The following is a 15640-nucleotide window of genomic DNA, read 5'->3' as shown; positions in this document are numbered from 1 at the left end:
CTGATGCAGAAGTCCATTGGATGGGATAGAGTTATTAAAGACTGTCTCTACTGAATCCAAAAAAAGTCCAAAAATGTCAAACTGCCACCATAATCCAAGCAAACAGTGTCCCAAAAATACTCAAATTCAAATCCAAAAATACTCAATTCAAACATCCACTTATCCAAGTCCCTGTGATTCTCTTTCACATATGAGGCCATCATTGTCTTCAAAACTTTACTGACCCGTTCCGTAAGGTTGGTCTGTGGATGGTAACTAGTTGTAAGTTTCTGAATGACTCCCCAGGTTTTACACAGGTCTGCCATCAGTTGGCTGAGAAACTGAGGCCCAATTGGATAACTAGTTTAATAAACAAAAGAAAAGAAATAAACAAAACAATGGAGTGGCTCAGGTAACGTAACCTATTTCACAGTTTAAACGGGTATGAGGGGGTGACTGAGGGCGCTCCCTGGGAAGCAATTCGAAATTTAAGGACCAAAAGAGTCTATAGGTTAACTTAGCCTAACCAGCATATCTAAAAGAGAATTCTTATCAAGTAAAACAGCGTCGAAATTTGAAACTTGAAGAAATTCCTTACTTGGCCACGTAAAGAAATCTTCACTTTCCTCTCTAAGGTTGGGTTACTTACAGGTACAAACAAAGACACTACACAGACGACACGAACTTTCAGATCTGATATAAGCGTTGTAAATTCTAATTTCCCAACCGCGGTTGGCATGGACTTGGCAGTCGCTAATTCTTTGGAACGCGAGCTCGAACTGAACTAAAGTTGGACTGCGCGCCGGTTTGCCCGACTGTTGGCCCCTCCCTTCAGGGGTGGAGCAGAGGTGTTGATAGGTTCTCTCACCTAACGGGTCATTAGCTATTCCTAATTCTTGGTCCTGATTGATTTGGGTTTTTCTGTGCGCCCTACCAGGGAACTCCCTCCTTTGTTCCTTCTAAGTTTAAAAGTTTAATTCGATTAAACAAAACAGTTTTCGGATCAATTAGGTTACTAAAATCCATAACCTGAAAATCTAACGTTTTAGGTATCTACGTGTAGTTTCTACCCACATTATCTGAGAACAATTATGGCAAGGGCAGCAACAATTTTATAGATAATCCTTAGGTGTCTTTCCGTGGCAGGAACTTCCAACAAAGTAAAATCATTACTTCAAATGACTACATCAAGTAAATGAGAAGAGTAACCATATAGAGGGCTAAATAAAATAAGTGACAAGAAAACCTAGGTGCATAGTGGTCTAAAATCACTACTTTAAATGGTTATTTCGGTAACTTCAGACATTTATCCCACACATTCCTAACGTCTGACAAAGAAAGGATGAATACACTTTAAGTAACTGAGTATACAAATACAAGCATCATCACTCGTGAGGTTAGATAAAGTTGATAGTCGAGCATGCATATCAATGAGTTTTCCTGGGATCCTTTGTGCGTAACAGTCCTTAGGTGGTGGCGTGGTAATCCTCGTTTTCACCCCTTGGGGGTGCTGTGGGTCCATGCTTGAGATCCTCAGGGAATTTAGGAAACTGAAATCTCCAGTCCAGGTCGTCGTATCAGTCCCGTTCTTGGTATGTCTAGTTCAGTCGAAAAGAGATCTAACGAATGGTTACAGTTTGGGTTGGATGTATACATTAGAAATGTACTTTCTGTTACTTTGAGTTGTTCACAGGATTTTGGCGAGCCTTGCAGCTGCATTCCGATGAGGGGTCCTGTTACTCCTTGATTCAGCCGTAAATCGACTGATTTTGGGAGTTGGGGGTGATAAGTGACAGATTTACACCTCCAGCTCCAGACTTGCTGGAGCCAAAAGGCTTTTAGCTTTTGGTTGTCGATGAGTTTAAGTAAACATTCAACTTGAGGTCATGTTTCGGCCAGTGTTCGTTTCAGCCAGTGTTCGCTACACATATAACCGGGCTCTTTGATCTCAGTGCCCTGAAGGTACCCAGAGGGCTTGGTATTGGAGGGCTTGTACTTCTGACAGACAGGGCATTCTTTGACATGTTGCCACACATCCTTACGTACTTCAGGCCACCAGGCAACCTCCAGGATTCTGAGGAGCATCTTCATCCTTCCCAGATGTGCTCCTAGTGGACTATCATGGAAGTACTCGAGAAAAGGGACAGTCAGAGATTTGGGCACCACCAGCTGGTATTTGACCCCTCCTCCAGCACATGGTATGACTCTGTATAATATGTCTTGCTGCATTTCCCATCTTATGTGATCTTTCTGGGTGCTACTAGTTTTACACTGTTCCCTCAACTCTTTGATGTAGTCATGCTCACCCTGGGCCAGATTTATATCAGCCAGACTCATGGGTAGCATGGCATTCCAAGTGTGGGGAGCCTTTGTCACACAGGTAGCCACGAGGGCATGGTCCAGCAAATGTGTAGATCGAGATAGAGCATCTGGCACCATGTTCATGCATCCCTTTCGGTATTTGACTTGAAAGTCAAAACGCTGAAGCCTTATGGTCCATCTGGTCAGTCTGGATGTGGATTTGGGAGAATTGAAAGCCCAAGTGAGAGCAGCATGATCTGTGTAAACAACAAATGGACTTCCCTCCAGGTAATAATACCATTTCTCCACAGCCCAGACAACGGCGAGGCATTCCTTTTCAGAGGTTGAGTAGTTAAATTCGGTACCCCTCAGGCTCCTGGAGGCATATGCAATGACCTTCTCTTCTCCATCTACCATCTGTTTAAGCACAGCTCCAAGTCCTACATTGCTTGCATCTGTATGCACCTGAAAGGAATGAAGAGGACTGGGCTGTGCGAGCACCGGGGCTTGTTGGAGGGCAGCCTTCAGTTTGTCCACGCTTCTTTGACAGTCTTCAGTCCACACCCATACTACTCCTTTCCATCTGAGATGGTTCAAGGGAGCTGCCAACTCTGCAAAATGTGGAATAAACTTATGATACCAGCCTACAAGCCTGAGGAATCGCTGTAAGGAAGGTAGGTCATGGGGGGTAGGATATGCAGATACGGCGATGTTTTTTTCTGGGTCTACCTAGACCCCTTCTCCAGACACAACATGTCCCAAGAACTTTAGCTCAATTCTGAGAAAATGGCATTTTTTTAAGTTCAGGGTAAGGTGTGCTTTCCTGAGGCTCTCAAGAATTGTCTCCAAGTCCCTCAGGTGTTGGGCTTTTGTCTGAGAATAGATTATGACATCATCTATGTAAACAAAGCAGATGGATCCCCTCAGCTCCCCAAGCACTTGCTCCATCAGCCTTTGAAATGTGGCCCCGGCATTTTTGAGACCAAAGGGCATGGTCAAAAAATGGTACAGACCAAATGGACTGATAAAAGCAGTCTTTTCCTTGCTGCGTTCATCCATTTCGACCTGCCAATAGCCTGACTTCAGGTCAAGGGTGCTAAAATATTTGGCTCCATATAAAGACTTGACAAGATATCATGCACAAGGGACATGGGGTAAGCATCCTGGGGAGTCTCGGCATTTAGCCGCCGATAGTCAACACAGAAACGGTTGCTTCCATCAGGCTTGGGTACAATTACCACTGGAGAAGCCCAGGATGAATCATATGGCTCTATTATGCCTGCCTTGCACATGCTTTCAGTCTCCAGTCTTATTACCTCTCTCTTCGCTGGAGAGACTCGATAAGCTCTGGAACGGACAGGGATTTCATCAGTGGTCAGAATATGATGCTTGATCTTGCTTGTCCTCCCCAGCCTTTCTGAGCAGACTGATGACCATTTCCGAAAGAGAGGTTGCAACTCCGGTGAATGGCTTTTCAGTAGTCCATCAAAGTCCTGTGTTTGGAAAGAACTTGTGGCTTCCAACACCTGTTCGCTTTCAAGAGGTAAAGCCACATAAAGGCTGACTTTTGGCTCTCTGGGTTTTACACAGGAGGGGCCTGTCACCCCAGATGACAGAAAAGGAAAAACACTCCACCTTCCTCTGATCTTCAGGCTGTAGTTGCGCACCCCAACATTCAGTTGAACACCAGACTTACTCAAAAAATCTAGTCCTAAGACCAGAGGAAACACCAATTGTGTGTTGGTCATGATGTAAGTGTCCGCTGTCACCAAAAGTCCATGCCACTCATATGACAGCTGGACTTTCCCCTCAGGGGTGTGAATCTTCCCGTCAGCCAGAACGAATGACCGATTTAATTCTTTGGTCAGTGGTTCTCCTGGTCTGTTCATGGCCTTCCAGAGTTGCTTCTGCATCAAGGTGTAAGTACAGCCAGTGTCCAACACTGCCTCCACCTGAAAGCCTCGTACAGCAATGGCAATCTTTAGCAGTGGAGGCGATACAGATTGAACTAAAGCTAAATGTGGAAACTGAGGATTGGCTTCTTTAGGACGAGATGGTTTTTTTCTGCCTTTGTCCTGTGCTTTAAGTTGGTTCACCCTGGCCCAGTAGTCTTTTTTGGCATTTAAATCCCTTTCCACCATGGACCCGACCTTGACCAATTGCTCCACAGTATGTACTGTCCCTTTTAGGCTCCCTGCCAGTGCAGGATTGCAGTTGTTCAGTATTCTCCTGACCAATTCTACTTCTGGCAAGTCGTTCTTCCATTTCAGGCAAAGGGCTCGGTAGTCATAGGCGAAGTCCCGAATGCATTGGTCTGGTTCTTGGACCATGGCTTTAAGTTGTTCTTCAACTTCAGTCATATAGTCTGTGGGGAGAAAAGCTGCCAAAAATGCTCTCTTGAAACCAGCCCAGTTGTGGATTTTGTTCTTCTCAGCCATCCACCAGCTTCTAGTTAAAACAGCATTGAGGGTAGCCATAAGCTCATTATCAGTTAAGTGTCTTAAAGATAGAAAGTTCTCACACTTTTCCATAAAATCCAAAACCCTCGCCGCATCCCTTGATTCTCCAAAAGTAGGGAATTCCAGATGAATGGGTGGTTTTGAGTATAAGGATGCACTGTTGACTGAGCATGGGCCTTCCACTGTAGGAACTGATCCATACTCTCTTCTCGGTTTGTTGCACTTTCACTGGCTGTTAGAAAATCCTCCTGTAAGTTCCTCATTTCAGTTTTCAGTGACTGAACCGATTGGGACAGGCCTGCGACTTCAGACTCAAGGCGGTCGATGATGCTCCCTGTAGGTCTCTGGGATGTATGTTCTTCCTCATCACTTTCTCCAGCTTCACTATTGATGTACAGTTCACCAAGTAATGAACTGATCTCAGCCACAGGAACTGGATTTCTATAAGTGACACCAGGCCCAGGGATAAAGGAAGGGGACTCTGTAACACCACCCCTCTCTGAGCTAGGGTCTGTTTGTTAGGGCTTGAACAGCAATGATCCACCAGGCCTGTCTTCCCCAAACTTGATCCTCCAAGAAAATGGCTGCCACACTTCCCTTTCCTGTTCCCAAACCAGGGTTTATATTCAAAATAAGAGTCCCCCGTTGGAATGCCCAGGAAACATTTTCAGACAAAAAATATGGAAAACATAATAAAAATACCAGACATAAGATGAGGCCACAACTTCTATCAGACCATCCCAGTGAGAAGTCATGAAGGAAATTAGAGACTTTATTTTCTGTGGGGTAACCTAAATAACACTACCTGAAATCTATGTTAGTGTTGATCATTAAAAATAGGTACTCCACAGGTCCCCTTATGTGGTGGTGTCACAGAGTGACCCACCCAAACACACACACACACACACACACACGATATCAAAAACTGCCCTGTTTGTAATCTTTACGTATCTATTTAAATTTCTATTATTTATTTATTTGTTTTTCTTTTCCTCTTAATTTTCTTTACAACTTAATGCCAAACAATTATTTTTACTGTTCTTTTATGTGATTCTTTCATACTTATTTTTACATCAAATGAAATTAAGAGTTCTTACACTCTGTTCTAAATGTTCATTTTTCTTGTTTCTTTTTGATGATGCTTTGGCAATACTGTAACTAAATATGGTCATACCAATAAAGCTTATTGAATTGAATTGAAGAGTGCAGGTCAGTATGGCTGTGGATTAGAGCATGGGGACCTGTCCTGAGTGAGTACATGCAGTTTGGTGGCTATCCGGAAAAAGGTTGGGGGAGAAAACAAATGGGACTCTATGGGAGGAACAAGTGATGAAGAGTGAGTACATGAGTGAGTACATGCAGTTTGGTGGCTATCCGGAAAAAGGTTGGGGGAGAAAACAAATGGGACTCTATGGGAGGAACAAGTGATGAAGAAATGACATATAGAGGAGTGCAGGTAAGTATGGCTGTGGATTAGAGCTTGAGGACCTGTCATGAAGGATGACATGTAGTTTGGTGGCTGTCAGGCAAAAAGTAATAGAGTTTGTGTGGTGGCGAATTAGATATAGTATGGCTGTGGAATAGAGCTTGAGGACTTGCCCTGAGTGAGGACATGTAGTTTGGTGGCTGTCAGGAAAAATAAAGATAAGGGCTTTGTTGGGGGATAAAATGAATGGGACTTTAAGGGAGGAATGAGGGATGAAAAAACGACATATAGAGGAGTGCAGGTCGGTATGACTGTGGATTAGAGTTTGAGGACTTGCCCTGAGTGAGGACATGGAGTTTGGTGGATTTCAGGAAAAAGACAGATTAGTATGAGAGGCCATTTAGGCCAAAATTCTAACTTACCTTTCACGCTCAGTATGAAACTCTCTCACACTCACTATCAAACTCACTCATACACACTATCAAACTCTCATGATTAAAGAGTTCTTTGCATGGTGAAATGGCTCTACAGATTGATAGACAATGTGCTGTAGATGGTTGTACATATGACCAAAGTCTTTTTGGTGCTATAGCGGTTCGTGCATTCTTGTTTTTTATTCTGTTATTGTCAGTGGAAAAATCACGAAATTTTCAAATTTAAAGTTTCACAGTTTCACAAACTAATCATAAAACTAAAAAAAAACAGAGGTAGAATAAAGGGTTGTATTTTATTTATCCAAATGTAAAAGGTTCTATCACTTTCACCGGAAATAGACGTGCAGAGGGCACATATGGTCGCAAAAGCTCAGAAATCAGGAGATTGCGGTTAAAAATGATAAAGACAGAAAAGATCGGGCATGGCTGTTGAGAAGATAGGCCTAGTCCGGCATTTGGGGAGGCAACATTACGTTGTATATGTGTTTGTATATTTAATGTAGCTATTCTATCAGCAAAAAACTGAAGTGATATGGGGAAGAGACTCTACAGGACTACCGCCATTTAACAGCAAAATCAAAGAAGAATGGAAGTCATGCTACCCAATAATAATGAGAAAATTTATATTGTAATGTCACATCATCAGATGTGAACTTCGTTATAGTCACTGTGTTACAGCTCCAGACGTAAAGATTAAAGCTGTGAGCTGTGCACTGTCCTGTGTTCATAAGTTGTTCATAATACTGTGCCGGCTCCGGTTTTGGGAAGGAGCTTTAGAGGCGCGTTATGCAGAGCTGTGATTTGACTCTGCCCCGTACAAAAGGAACGTGGTTGTGGTTTAATGTTGTTAATGTTGTTGTTCCGTTGGTCTAAAATGTATGTGTGTGTTATGTGTGTTAGTCTGTAGCCACTTCCGTGTCTCCTTCTTCACCAAGACACTCATCACACATCTCCGAGTGCAGCACCAACAACCAGCGCCTTCAGTACATTAAACTAAACTCTCACTGCAAGACTCTGTGTTCTGCTTTAGGTCCTGCTGTGCTGTTTGTTGTGAAGGAAAAGTGAGAAACAATCGAAATCGCGAGTATAATCTGAAGTGTCTGTATGCCTGTGGGATGTTATTTAATTTTATGATTAGTTTGTGAAACAAAGCTATTTCGCGATTTTTCCACTGACAATAATAGAATAAAAAACGAAATACACGGACCACTATAGCACCAAAAAGACTTTGGTCATATGTATAACCATCTACAGCCCATTGTCTATCAATCTGAAGAACCATTTCACCATACAAAGAGCTCTTTAATCATGCAAATGGTTCTTTTTGTGTTCCTTGTTCTATATAGAACCACTGCCTTTACTAAAGGACCCTTGAAGCATCATCTGTTTTTAAGAGTGAACTACCACACGTGGGGGATGGGCATATTTGACTATGAGTGAATCAGAAACTGCTAATTTAAATGATAACTCTCTAGGCCAATCAGAAAATGTGACCATCAAGTTCTCTCATACACTCTATCAAGTTCTCTCTCACTCCCTGTCAAATTCTCTCACACTCATTCTCAAGAACGCCTTAGAGTTTGATAGCGAGTGTGAGAGAGTTTGATAGCGAGTGTGAGAGAGTTTGATAGCGAGTGTGAAAGGCTACAGGTTGTTCACTTTATAATATTTGGATTCACGTTCTCTTCCAGTTTTCATAGGGGAAAAGAGAGTCGTAGTTTCCACGTTGTCGCATCATATTCAAGTTACAGTTAGAATCAGTTTGTTTTTAAAGGCATTCTTTTCACCACATGGGCAATGCCCATAAGTATAACTTGTTTTCTTTTTACTTTGTGTAATTTGTATACCTATGAGAACACATAATATTCTATGTAGCTTTCTGTTAATAATAGCTTTTCTTTGCTTCTGTAATGGCGGGGAAATTTACCGTGGTCCCAGTTGCTGTCGAGCATGTCAGTGAGATTCATATTCTGTAAGATTTTGCATTTCATTAAGACATGTATGAGCTAAAAAAAGATGTATTTGTATTTTTGCAGTTTTACAATAAAGGAATAAGAGAAATGGAACTGAACATCAAGATCTGCATCCATGTTCTTTCTCCATCCTATAGCCTCATGTTTAGCTTGCTGGATAGCTATGTAGCAGCAAAACTTAGTGAGCCCAGTACATTAAGAACTTTAAAAAAGTCAGCCTCTATTGAGTCCTAATAGAATGGTGGGATACTTTAAATGGCCAATACTGGAAGCCAGCCACATCCAGTGGCTCTATATGGGGTTGGGAACCTTTAGGTTTGACTGATTTGTAATGCTAAGCAAGGCTGGTCCAGGTCAGTTACTGGATGGGAGACCATACTGCCTTGCCAGGAGTTCAAAGCTTTTCAACCAAACCTTTATTTTGAAACTATGGATACAGAAGTTCATACTGTGGGACTAAGCAGAAGGCTTAAGACAGCAGATATGAAGTCTGCATGTACTCGGTTATAAATTCCACTGAATTACTTTAGAAGACCTTATTGGCTTCTAGCTTCAGCCAGTTAATACAAATCTATGAGAACTCTTGGTCTGGTCTCGTGTCAGAAACTAAGCAATGTGAGACTTGTTCAGGGCTTGTATTGAAAAATAACTGGCATTAGAAGTTGCAATCAGGTTTTGAACCTAACACTTTTACTTTGAAATAAAAATAACTTTGATTTTTAAAGATTTTTTAAACAGTCAGTCTCCATTGAGATCTAATAGTGTGGGGAGAAAACTTTATTAAACTTTATTAAAACTTATTTTGAAACTAAACTATGGATACAGTGAAAAGTAGTTTATATTGTGGGGCTAAGCAGAAGACTTAAGACAGAACATAGGAGTAATTTAGTGGAATATATAACAGAATACATGCAGACTTTCTATGTTCTGTCTTAACAAAAAAGTCACTGGTTGTGGCTGGTTTCCAGTACTTGCCATTTAAAGTATCCCACCACACTATTAGAACTCAGTGGAGGCTGACTTTTAAAAAATTCTTAATTTTCAGTACTTGAATTACTCTGAGAAGACAGTATGCCTCTATACATTTCTGAATTCATCCTGCTATCAGCAGTCACATCATCAATAAACACCACAGACCCAGTTCCACTGGCAGCCCTACATGTCTGTGCCATAACACTGCCTCCACTATGTTTGACAGATGATGTGGTATGCCTTGAATCATGAGCCCTCCCTTTCCTTCTCCACATTCTTTTCTTTTCCATCTTGCTGGAACTCTTTAATATTGGTTTCACCTGTCCAAAGAATCTTCCAGAAGTGGGCAGGCTTTATTAGATATTTTCTAGCAAAGTCTAATCTGGCCTTTCTGTTTGAGTGTTACCAGTGGTTTGCATCTAGAGATAAATAGTGTATTTAAATTCATGAAGGTGTCTCTTGATTGTAGGCTTTGACAATGATATGGTAACCTCCTCTACAACAATCTTGATTTGATTAGAGGTTGTGAATGGGTTTTTCTTACCAGTGGAAAGAATTCTGTCATCATCCACTTTAGTTGTCTCCAGGCCTTTTGGTATTGCTTAACTTGCCTTCTTTCTAAGAATGTACTAAGTTGTTCATATAGCCTTTCCTAAAGTTTTAGCTATGTCTCTTACAGCTTTGTTTTGTTTTTTCAGCGTAATGATGGCCCACTTCACTTGCACCAACACCTCTTTGGACTGCATACTGAGAGTTCCTATGAACAGCTACCAAATGCATATTCAACACTTGGAATCAACTCCAGACCCCCTTAATATTCCATGAAATAACAAGCAAACAGGCCACACCTGGCTGTGAAATTGCATACTGGTCAACTTTCTGTTTTTGAGCCTGTGAAAATGGAGGGACTATGTAAAAAATGGCCAAAGTTTCTAAATGGTTGATGCAATGTTTTTGTTAAACCCCTTGAATTAAAGCTGAAACTCTACAGTTCAATCACATTTAGCTTCATTTCAAATCCTTTGTGGCAGTGAACTTAGGCAAAATTACAAAAATTGTGTGACTGTCCAAATACTTGTGGATCTGACTGTATGTAAACATATTTATAGCAATAGTTCTCAAACTGGAGGCCGTGGTCCCTTGGGGTGCTGCGGGGTGCACTAAAGGATCTGCTGACAATTTCAGAAGCTGTACCTCTACTGAGAAATTTTTTTAATTTGCTTCAGCCATATTTGAAAAATGCTTGGTTAAACATAGTACGTATCATCATTATTCAAATTTAATATAAGTGGCAACAAATCAGAATTAAAAACTATCCAGTGCCCACTTAACAATTTATATATAAAGTCACAGAACAGCATCATGCTAGGTCAGCAACAGCTGCAGATAAAGCAAAACGTACAAAGCTCTGATAAGACATGGTCCTTTTTTTTAAGTGAAATTACTGACCGGTGGGGTGAGTGAGGCTAGTGGCACTTACCAACAAAGAGGGCCTTAGATTAAAAAAGTTTGACAACTGCTGATACATAGAACATAAACATTAAAAATAAATTACAGCTTTAATACACTACACATAATACATTAAATAACAAGCAGTTCATGAAGATTAATTCAAACTTAAAGTGTACTAGCGACACAAATATATTTTGAATGCCCTAGGACAGGGGTGTCCAATCTTATCCACAATAGGCCAGTGTGGCTGCAGGTTTTCACTCCAAACAAGCTGGAGCACATCTGACTTTAATTGTTTAATCAGTTCTCAGTCTTAGTCTTCATATATTTCATCAGGTGATCTCCTGCTTTGTTAGAGTGAAAACCTGCAGCCACACAGGCCTTTGGGGATAAGATTAAACAACTTTTGGCTCTTTTTGCATTCACCTGATTCAGGAGGTTCAGCACACAATAGAAAAGGACTGGGACTGCGTCCAAAAAAGCATACTGCCTGACAATATAGTATATAGTATTACACCACCATAAATAGTGCATTCATTTGCATAGTGTGGTATAGCAGGGTGTTGTTTTGGATGCAGCCATCTTTATGCTCTGCAGTTTCAGTTTCCTTTCATGAGAGGCAGTGTACAGGATTATTTGATCGGATGCTGCTCCCCTAAACTAAAAAGCCCAATTCAGCATGATTCTGCATGTCTAGGTGTTCAGTTTGGGATGGTGCACCCCAACACCCAATTTTCAATGTTATTGCATATATCTGAATCAGTACTTTCCAACTTAAAATTTTGTTTTCAGCAACAATTAGTCTATGCTGATAGATTATCTAATAAAACTAAAAATAAGGAGACTGTGTGACCTGTATAACTTAAGAATGCTGTTTATACACTTAATGAAATACTTCAGTTTCATTTAAAATACTGTTATAAAACTTTTATATTTTATACTTATATTTTATAATTAAAGTTTAAAATGTTTTAAAACAGGAGCCATACAGGACCAGAATAGACGGCCTCTGCTTTAAAACGTTCTTGTGTACTGCAGTCAGTTTAAAAAGGCACGTGCTGCCCCCTGGTGACAAAGATAATTTTTGCAACATATTCCTGTTGCTGGTCCTTCGTTAGAAACAGAACCACAGCTACAAAACAGCTTTCCAGCGTCGTTAAATCTCCACCGTGCAATTTTGTTCCTGATTATAAACGTGGAATTCCCGTTCACAATAGTTCAGCAAGCCGATAGAGTCATTTGCTACAGCACCCAGGAGACGATATGGTTGAAACACGAAAGAGAGAGTTGTTTGCTTAAAAAAAACACCAAAAACACTACGATTAAACTGCATATTATAATAATTCGAACTTCCTTTAGCAACTTCAAATCTGTGCAAAGACTCGTGTTCGTACATTCAAAATAAAAGCTCTCGGGCCACTAGCACAGCCAATACCACTTTTATCATAATCAATATAATTGTTTTCTTGTACACATAAAACGAGAAATATTTGTGATTTCTATAGTAATGGAGGTTAAACACGGGCATTCAAGAGACAATTAGTTGCAAAAGCTGTATATATTACACCTGCATTTAACTAAATTAGCATACCAGGGGCACATTCAACCTCAAAACAATGTGCACCGTTTTGCTATGGTTTCTACGGAGCCCCGCTGGTGACATCCTGTATAAATAAAAATAATGCATAGCCACGACTTAGTGAGGCGTGGGAATGAGATGATTAAGTCGTGGCCACGACTTAGAAAAACGTGGGCGTGGCCACGACTTATTTTTATTTATACAGGATGTCACCAGCGGGGTTCCGTAGGTTTCCGGGTTGAAAGACGTTTCGTCGAAACGGTGTGCAACGAGCTGATGTACTCTTTCTCTCGTTCGATGGATGTGTCAGAGCTGTTACTCAATGTTACTCAATCAGCAGACACACGTACATAAACTCTGCCGAATTAAAAAAGAAGCCAGGCACACCGTAGGTACTCTACAAATATGCTGTAAAAGTTTTAAACTTTTATTTTTTAATAGAATACGCTAGAAGGACGCCAAGAAAGGCCTTAGCTCAGCTGCCACAGAGCCGTATAGAGAGAGAATAGCGTCAACGGAAGTTCAAAATGCTTGATGGTCTTGTGATGCACGTAGACTTCAGATAGTTCCAGGACGTTCTTTGCGGGCAATTTAAACCCATAAACACCGAGCGACAGAACTGCGTCTTTTAGTACTTTAAAGTCAATAAATGCACTGATTTACAGTATTTATATAGAAAACCAACGTGTGTGTGTAGTTACAACAATATGATATATTTTAAAGTCAAATTCGCTACTATTTGAGGATTAAACAGCTATCGTTACTTGCCTTTTTGACATGTTAGGTTAATGTGAACATGGTTTCAAAGTGTGTTTTTGTTGTTTCATAGCTTTGACTTTTCAGTATTATAGATATTATGTTCTTAAACTTGTATGGTAGTTAAGATCAGTCATATCCTAATGTTTATTGATATACTTAGAGGGAGGGGAAGGGAAGTAATGTTTCAAAATTGAGAACAGATTAATTTTCAACATAAACATAATTAACATAAATACATCTTTAATTAATGGTTGTTTCAGTAATCCCAAGGCCTAGATCATTTTAATGACTTGATGACTACTGTAAACTCTATGAGGACAGAAGGAGAAGGAGCCAAAGAAATTTGTTTGGCTTGCATATGAAAAAATCTGTATTAAAAAGCGTACATTAAAATACATCACATCCAGACAGGACAGGACATAATAAACACATTTATTTATATTTGTTTGTACACATATTAACATATGTTATATATCTTGTCTTTTTACTATGCACATATTTACTGCAATGGATTCATTAAATAAAGCTATAACGAACTCAAACTCAAACTGGCAGGCAGTTTGTCTGTGCCCTTTTCTTGCTTCAATCGCTGAGAGAAAGGAGTGAAAATGTTTGGTTTCTCCACTGACACAGAGAGAAGAAAAAACTGCTGGCTCAAGTCAGCAGGAGCAATTACTAAATTACTTACCATCACAATAGATTACAACAACAACGTGACATTGCATACATTTCACAATCAAAAGCCACACCACTGGGAAGCTTAATGTTTTATTTATTAAAAATAAGGAACAGGTAAAGAATTGCAAAACCCAGGGAATTGAGACTCAGGGTGCAGGGGGGGTGCTGTCTTATTGTAGGGAGTTTCTAGGCTGAGTTGAATCCCCCCGTGGTTCTTGCCATTAATCCAAAATCATCTAAACTGCAACATAATGTACAGATAACAGTCAACAGAATCACAAAGACTACAAACACTCAATCCATAAGTCTTATATTTGTTTACTCTTTAAAGTCTCCAATATGTGCTCTAAATCCACATCAATAGTGACGCATCACGAAAATAGCTTTCTTTTTATTGTGTAACCTATGTTAGCTCGTACTCCAAAATGGATAACAACATTCTCATTTTATCTCCTCCACCTCCTCCACTCTACAAGCTCGTGCCCCAGTGTTGTATTTAACTAATATTTAACTCCCACCCACCCCGTGAAACATCACGTTTAGAAGCCTTTTCTGAAATTCAACAAAGGTGGATGAAATGACATCAAGAGCAGGGATTTTACAATTACTAGGCTGTTTATGGTTAACATTATGGGTTCCTAACTTTACTCAGTACCCTAGCCTAATCTGTTATCTGTTAATGTTTCTTAAATCTACTAATTTAGTTGGGCATAATCCACTGACATACTTTAATATACATGTTAATTTAATTCAGATGTGCTTATTTACCCTTTAAAAGTGCATCACAACCGGTCTATTCTGCTGCAACTCGGCCGTGCTGCTAGTATTTGCTGCTAACTTCTGGGAACTATTGAGAGGCTCCACGATCCGCCATTGCTGTAAAAAAATGGTCCATTGGAGTGAACGGAGTTGACGCAACTCTCTCTCTATATTGCTCTGAGCTGCCATTGTTGCAACGCTTGCGTAACCCGACTGTTCAAGCATGCCAAAGTCACACAATTCGCCCGTCTCCTATGGACAGCTTTGTTTCGGACGATCTTTAGCAATCCAAGATATGTATTTGACTAGTGATATTTTTTCTTCCACCTAAGTGGTTATCATTTGTTAGCATTCCATACAATGGCCCCATTTACTAAATTATAGACAAACTATGAATTTTAGTAGTGGTCCTACATGTTGGGATTAATTTATACAATAAATCGGTAACTGTAAAATAGGTTAAAAATGTCTTACTGGCTGTTTCAGTTATGTATCGAAATGTAGCTCAACTTCAGCTTAATAGCGCCATGCTTAAACTTCCCTATGTGTGCAAAACCTACTAGCTCATTTCTTTCCCTACTAATAGCGTACGTTGATTGTTTCGAACAGTATGTCCAATACTTTCCTCTTCAGTTTGTTTCTCCGTTCACTGTTACCCTGGAAAAAAACAGAATGGCGCTGTCTATATCCACCTATTCATTAGCCTACTGTTGCAACATAAAAGAACTGACAGATGTTTCCTGTTCTCTGTTGAAACAACTCCAGTAACTTAACAGCCTATCACTGGAGCTTTTAACATTTAACAGCATTTAATAAGCTGGCTACATTGTGGACTAAAACCCACCTGAAAAAAATGACTTTTTAAACAT

The sequence above is a fragment of the Colossoma macropomum genome, unplaced genomic scaffold (genome assembly GCF_904425465.1).
Source record: "Colossoma macropomum unplaced genomic scaffold, Colossoma_macropomum, whole genome shotgun sequence".
In the NCBI taxonomy this organism is placed as follows: domain Eukaryota; kingdom Metazoa; phylum Chordata; class Actinopteri; order Characiformes; family Serrasalmidae; genus Colossoma; species Colossoma macropomum.
This window is presented reverse-complemented; position numbering follows the sequence as displayed.